Below are 7,944 nucleotides of genomic sequence, written 5' to 3' on the forward strand. Positions count from 1 at the left end.
GCGAGGCGCTGCTCGTGTAGTTTTTCCATGACCAGTTCCACTTTGGACAGACGAAAATCTAAAGAGAGTTTACACGCATCTATTTCTTTTTGACTCTCCAGTGTTCTGGTCCTTTTCAGAAAGTCAAGGTACTCATCTGTGAGCCTACGATAGTTATTACAGGCTTTAACTAGTTTGTCCTGAGCTGTAAGGAGTTGCTGGAGCTCGTTAGGTGGCGTTGTTACTTCCAATAACTTGGATTCAATGTCTGTCCAGAGAGCCTCTAGTTCCTGACAGAACTTGTCACGTTTTTCAGTGAAAGCTCCTTGTCCTTTTTCCGTGAGGTCACGAACTCGCCTAGCCTCGGGAATTTCATCTGACTGAGATGTATTAGACGGATTTTCTAATATTTCAGGGACATCTCCTTCTTGGGGCTGTACCTCTTCTTGTTGTTCCTCATGACTGGGATCCATGTTGACTCAACGTTGTTAGGTTGCTGTCGAGTATACACACGATATGTAGTCCACTGTCAGTGTGAAGGTATGTACGTTGCTACGTTGTCGTTCCTTGTCTGGATATGTAAAGACAGGTTGTCGTCAATTTACTGTACGTCAAGGGATGACGCGTACATGCAGGGCTCAACAGGTAGGTTGCTGTGTAGCTGTGGAGTGGCGTTATCTGTGAGACACAACAGGCAAGTTGTAGACTTTTTACTGTAATGGCCTGACCATTAAGTATAACCGACGATTGGGCTCAAGGAGAAAAGACTATCAGGTGCTGATACTTTAATTATGAACCAATCTGACATATGGTAAAAAGCTGAAAAATATAAATAAAATACAATTTTACAATGTGTTCAATTAATGTTATTATAACGAAATGTCAAAGGTAATTGACAGCACAGTCTGTTGAATGCGAGAAAATGTTGTACTTTCAAGAACAGATAAATTCCAGGTATTTCACGGAGAAAAGGTTCAAATATGTAGAGAGCAATTTGAAGGGTTCAAATACAATGTTGTGAAGTTAACTCACTCTGTGGTTAGCCACGAATTGTGTCCTAGATGACGTTTGTCCTTTGAAAAGTTCTCCAGAACTGGTATGACCTTGCAATGTTCAGTTTGAGATCCATGTGAGCAGGGGAAAGGTATCGATGATACGATGTTTTAATGTTCTTATAAGGTTAAAGATGAATAATCCTCCTAGACTGGAACACATAAACAGATTAAGAATATAATCAAACGAACTATATAAATTACGGAACGGTGTAACAGAATAGTATGAGTTTGACTGTTCCCCTGGTATCTGTCGTCACTTGGCGTTGAGGTTTAAACATATTCGGATGTGTCTACATATTGTGTTGCAAATGTCTGGTTATGTAATGTATTTCAGTTGTTTCCTGTAATTAGTTAATATTTTAGTTCTATCATGTACAGCTTTTGTTTATTAATTTTATAAATTTACTGTTTGCAAAAGTATAAATTATTCTAAATGATAAGGATGTTCTGGTAACTAACAGAAAACCCTGGCCGTTTTTGGCACACTTTTTTTGATCTTTTGGTCCCCGATGCTGTTCGACTTTGTGCTTTTTTCGGCTTTCAAACTTTTGTATCTGGGCATCACTAGTAGATCTTATGTGGATAAAATGCACTTCTGGCGTATTAAAATTTTCAACTTGTTCCCTTTTGTTGGCTGTTGTTCGTGTGTTTCTTTGTCAACTGTATTCTCCAATTTATTTATATTGTAGTCCTGTAGTGTTGAGTTGTCATCTTAATGTTATATTTCACATGGTTATAAAAGGGGAGGTTTGGCATGCCACAAAACCAGGTTCAACCCGCCATTTTTTTCTTTAAAAATGTCCTGTACCAAGTCAGGAATATGGCCATTGTTATATTATAGTTCGTTTCTGTATGTGTTACATTTTAACGTTGCGTCGTTTGTTTTCTCTTATTTTTGAGTGTAAATTCACATTGCGATAAGACGTGTCACGGTACTTGTCTATCCCAAATTCATGTATTTGGTTTTGATGTTATATTTGTTATTCTCGTGTGATTTTGTCTGTTGCTTGGTCCGTTTCTGTGTGTGTTACATTGTATTGTTGTGTCGTTGTTCTCCTCTTATATTTAATGCGTTTCCCTCAGTTTTAGTTTGTTACCCCGATTTTGTTTTTTGTCCATGGATTTATGAGTTTGAACATCGGTATACTACTGTTGCCTTTATTTAGACAGTTAGTGACTGAACAAAAACAATAAAACGATAGTTTAATGATTCGAATAAAGTGGTTATCTTATTTATCCTAGGTCACTTTAATACGTGACTTTTAACACTCAGACTACGAAATTGATGTAGTTGTAACTTATTTCAATCTTATAATTCAAAATATTTATATTGGAGGTTTGTATCAGTTTGTTTATTTACGCTCGAATTGACGAAATAAAAATTCCGATAACTTTTTTCATAACGTCATTTTTCTTTAAACAAAACTTTCAATGAAATATACTATAGACATTATAAAAGCTGAAAATAATAATGTTGAAGTTTAGTTATTTCCATGTTCTTCCTGATAGATAAAATTTAGGGTAATAAATAAGATAAATGTTACGGATGAATCACCTTTAATCGACCAATATTATCATCAAATTGTAAATTGTGATACATTGTCTTGACAGACAAAAGCATTAACTAAAATTAAAAATAAAACAAACAAAAACATTAAGAATACATGGATTACAACTAAAAAGAATATTTTAGCTTTTAGAATGTTTAACAATTGATTCCATTGCAGGATGGTGCAGTGGTGTTTAGTCCTGACCATTAAGGTTTTAAGACACGTCTTAAAATTGGAGCTAAAATGAAACCATAAGGTTAAATTTAATTTCAATTTAAACATTTGTAACAGTCAAAGTACGAAAACAATAAACATTTATCTAAATCCCCAAAGTACAAAATATTCATGAATTAATGAAATATGTGTTAGTACTAATATTGATCTGAGATCTTATGTAAAATATATAACAGGTATAATAAAAGATGTGACAAAACCTAATCTTACAAAGTTAGAAAACACTTGTTGGGAATTATGTCAAGAAATGTATTTTTCTCCCTCATTGCTCTGTGGTGAAATCAAATCGCTATGTTAAAATTATAATTTAAAAACCATTTGGCTAAATATATATATTATATCAATGTTTCACAAGAGTGACTATAAATAACTTTTAATTCTGCGAAGGACCCATCCTGTTCTGTTCCACATAATGTTCCTGGTTGAAGTTCAAAGTTAAATGTATTGTTATCGTGGTCTGTGTGCTCAGCAAAAAGAAGTACATAGCAACAAGGTGTCAAGGAATAATAAATAATTTTTGCAATAATCTTAAATTTTACATTGCAACTTCGTGATGCTGTTTATATTTTGCCTCTGCTATATTATGTGTTTCTTAAACCGGTGCCTAAATTGCAACTTAAATGTACTTTCACTACTAAAAGACAAATATTATTTGTATAACAGTGACATTTTTATACATATTACAGAAGTTAATTTCTGAACGGGAAATTTTCATACGTTTTGGTCTTTACTGATTGGGTCACTGGTTAGTATAAAGTAATGGATCTACCGGTCAATCGACCATTCACCATTTTAGTGCATATCTGGCAATACTTGTTGACACACAGTAAGTATATGTTTAAACAGTGAAAAAATCTAGCCAATAATAATAATAATAATAATAATAATAATAATAATAATAATAATAATAATAATAATAATAATAATAATAATAATAATAATAATAATAATAATATAAAGATATTAACAATAATAATCAAAATAATAATAATAATAATAATAATGATAATACTAATATAGATGTTAACAATAATAATGATAAGTTATATCAATTTAATAATGATAATGAAAAAATAAAAATGATTATGATAAAATGTGTATTTGTTTCCAAATGTGAAGTTAACGGTTATTTCAATCCTGGTATTTATGATGTTCTTGACTCCTTTTTTTCATTTATTTATATTTATATCAACGTCAAATAACTTTAAAAACTTTAAACACTTATGAAATGATTGTCTTTTTCAAAGAATGTTATTCAGTATATCGTTTTATAAGTATTAACTAACGTATGATTCTCTTTTCCAGAACTGTGAATGGCATCAATAGCTGTCATCTGTATTTTACAAACTTTGTGCGACTGTGCCGGAGATTCAAATGTAGACCGAGACAAAATTAAAACGATGACATCTGTGTTGCTTGATTGCTTACAATTGCAGTTTTCTGAAGACAAGTTTAATGAAATATGTGTTAGTACTAATATTGATCTGAGATCTTATGTAAAATATATAACAGGTATAATAAAAGATGTGACAAAACCTAATCTTACAAAGTTAGAAAACACTTGTTGGGAACTATGTCAAGAAATGTATTTTTCTCCCTCATTGCTCTGTGGTGAAATCAAATCGCTATGGTCTATATTCATGCGATTAGCTGATGATGAAACATGTCCACCTACTCTAACAAATCAAAACTATTTCATCATTTATTCACTATTTGATCTAAGTTTTACTCAGAGGGAAAAACAGCCAAGTATTGATTTTCGGAGGTTTTTAAACTTTTTTCAACATTCACCGAATACAAAGTTACATAAACCATCAATAGAACAACTTCATGATGTAATTGTTAACAATATAAAAGCTGGTTGGCTTGAAATTAGATGCAATAGAAATAGAAAAATTACTTCCTTCAAACAGTTGTGGTGTTCATTTAAAGACAAGTCTCTGAATTTCTACAAATTTGAAAAGTCGAACGTCGTCCATGAATGCAGAATTTGTATATCAGAAAATGTAAAGAAGAACTTAATTTATGATAAACATTCACAAGCTGATAGTCTTATTCTGACAATAGAATGCGGCATAAAATATAAACTGAAATCGTGTAATAACTCATTGCAAGATTGGTTTGACATTCTACATTTATACAATCATAAAAGCAGTCCTAGAACGAAGATAACTCAAGAGAGTTACAAAAGTGATCAATTCTCGCTTCCGAAGCTGGTAAATGAAACATCACTAAGGAAAAAACTCGAACCTAGTAATTCAGAGGATATAAAGCTTCCAACAATTCACAATCATCAACCTTTTGTTCTAGAGACAAATAGAAACAAAACCAGTTTTCCCTGTACAGAAAGATGGGAAGGGTTTACAAATTTCAAACGGACTAATAAAGATGGCAAAACTGTAATGATAAGTAGAAGTAGAATACTTGGTGATATTGAACCTGGAATACATAACTTGCGAGACCTTATGCCAATCATAGGTTTACCTTCGCTGAAACCTAAACATACAGTTGTGAAAAACATAAAATGGATTTCAAAGGAGCTACCCGAAAGCACGGATAGTTCAGGAAAGCTTATATTTCCGCCATCATTTGATGAACATATAGTAACAGAGAACGCTACATCAGAATTTCTGGCTTATTATGGTTGTCGTTTTGCAGACATGTCATTTGAAACCGTGACATTGCCGTTCCGTCATTGCATTCAAGATTTTAATTACAAGAAAGATTATTTAGAAGAATTTGTGTTGAATTCTGGAGCTGGAATTGAAAAACACAATTTTCTTCATTTGGATTGTCCATTGGAAGACGATTCTGGCTTTTTCATTCTTGGTGAAATTTATAATGAAGATGAAATTCATTTAACAGCATTTAAAATACCACTTAGACACACTTTATACGTTCCAAGGGGCTGCATACATTCAAATGACTACTTGAAGGGTACATGGAGAACTATGTTATCAGACGAATCGGACATCGACCACGTGTTCCTGGTGAAAAAATCAAAAGAAAGTGTTCATCAATTTCATTTCAAATTTAAATAAAACAGCTTGAAAGAATTTTAATATCATGCTTTTCTTAAATATTGTTAATTTATGTCTCTCATATTAGTATAGATATAACTAAAATTTAAAAGCAGGTAAATTTAATAATAATAACAATCATCAACGATTTTACGATACTGAATTTTGGATCAAGAGTTAAATTAACTTGACTTCTTTCAAAAATTATGATAATACTTTATAAATTTTATACGTTCTAATTACTTTTTTAAAGATCGCCTTCACTAAGAACACTCAAAACCGAATAGTTCATAACTAGGTATACATAAGAACCGAAACAACTTTTTAATTCTGCTTTTTAAATTTCATATGCAAATATAATTCTTTGTATCACAATTAGATATGTAATTATGTTCACTTAATTTAAGTTATATCATAGTATTTCAATGAGTTTATATTGAGTGACATCATCGTTAAGTATGTCAGAAAAAATGTAACTACATGATTTAAATATATACCCAGGTCAAGAGACACTAAGGAAGGTACCTAGATTTTGGACATTATATAGCGGTTACTTTTTAACCCTCTTTATTTTATTAATTCAATATATTATTCGTGTTTAAAAAAAAACTTTTTTACTAATTTAGATCAAGTTGGTGACGTAGCTTTGAAAAATACAGGTCACTGAACTTCGTATCCTATTTGCCTTTAAACTGATATAAAGCACTGTTGATGAGTGTTATGTAGACGAAACGTGCATCTGGCGTATTAATAAGAGCCAATTAAAAAATGTAATATATATCCAAGGGCTAACCTGGCTACTCATTCATATCAAAATACCAACAGTAATATTGTTTCTTGAAATCATTACTGAAAGATCTTCATTTATGTATCAAAAATATTATATTTATGTATTTATGAGTTAAAATAAAAATTTCTTGCAAAACTTCTGTATGATTTTCGAGTCAATCTCCGTTTATTTTCAGTCTTCATAATTTGATCATGTACATCAGCAAAGTAACTGGGATATCAGTAAACTGAATCGAGTTAAATATCCCTGTTAATCTTGCAATTTTATTTGTACCGGGATAAAGATAAAAATGGTATTTATTAGACAGGGTTACTAGGCTCATATTTCCTTCCAGTGTTTTTTTCTTGTATAAATAACTTTGCGCTTGAATTTTTGGTGGAGTTTTGTATTTTTGTTATTTTACTTTTTTCTATACTCACATCGAATAGCGCCTCGGAAGATATAAAAAAAAAGCTGACAAGGAATATAAGCCTTTATCCCCTGTGAAGATTCCGAGTAAAATACAATATTTCGCAGTTACAGCGATACAGTCTTATACCTGCATTTTTTAATAGGACGTTTCTATAGAAACTAAAGAAGAAAAAAATTGGAAAAACAAAAATCACAAAAATACTGAACTCCGAGGAAAATTCAAACAGGGAAAGTTCCTAATTAAATAGCAAAATCAAAAGCATAAACACATCAAACGTTGAATGGATAACAACTGTCACATTCCTGACTTGGTACAGGCAGTTTCTTAGTGTGTAGAAAATGGTGAATTAAACCTGGTTTTAAGGCTAGCAACAGTTTTCAATACCGTAGACAATTAATCTTTGAACAAGATGTTACCAGCTTTTGTCCCGATAAACATCGACATATATGACGATTATGTCGCAGAAATTGAATGTTTCTTTTTGTAGTTTAAACAGGGTGCAACATAAAGATTGACCGAAGCACATCATATATGAACTCGGAATGTAATTCAAAAAGCCCCTCGTAGAACAGCTATTGGTATGGTAGACCTTGATTTAGGTTGTGCAATCAAGACGTTTATACACTTTTGGACGTTTAATGTATACATCACCAATGTATACTGATTACATTCATATGCATACTGGATTGTTTGAGGGATCACGATAGAAAGTTTTCGTTGAAAATCCCTTAAAAAAATATAATATCACCTAAATACCAGCAGAGGGAACTAATAACAAAACATTCAGGTTAAGAAAAACTAAAACTAAGTCGTTTTCAACTTTTTGGATTTCAGCGTTCCTGACGAATTGACTTATCTGATAAAATCACTTAGAACGCATACAATTCATTATTTGTTATTCTGA

At 31.7% G+C, this 7,944-nt stretch overlaps 2 long non-coding RNA genes across 2 annotated transcripts; one reads left to right on the forward strand and one right to left on the reverse strand.

The window, feature by feature from the left end:
- Positions 1 to 749: 749 nt before the first annotated feature.
- On the reverse strand, positions 750 to 1,247 carry LOC143044435 (uncharacterized). Its single transcript, XR_012968677.1, has 2 exons — positions 1,012 to 1,247; positions 750 to 798 (listed from the first exon to the last, which is right to left on the reverse strand). It is a non-coding gene; the product is annotated as an uncharacterized LOC143044435 (long non-coding RNA).
- A 2,164-nt stretch (positions 1,248 to 3,411) lies between these two features.
- Positions 3,412 to 5,880, forward strand: LOC143044436 (uncharacterized). Its single transcript, XR_012968678.1, has 2 exons — positions 3,412 to 3,644; positions 4,124 to 5,880. It is a non-coding gene; the product is annotated as an uncharacterized LOC143044436 (long non-coding RNA).
- The last annotated feature ends 2,064 nt before the right edge of the window (positions 5,881 to 7,944 follow it).

This window comes from Mytilus galloprovincialis, chromosome 9 (genome assembly GCF_965363235.1).
Source record: "Mytilus galloprovincialis chromosome 9, xbMytGall1.hap1.1, whole genome shotgun sequence".
In the NCBI taxonomy this organism is placed as follows: domain Eukaryota; kingdom Metazoa; phylum Mollusca; class Bivalvia; order Mytilida; family Mytilidae; genus Mytilus; species Mytilus galloprovincialis.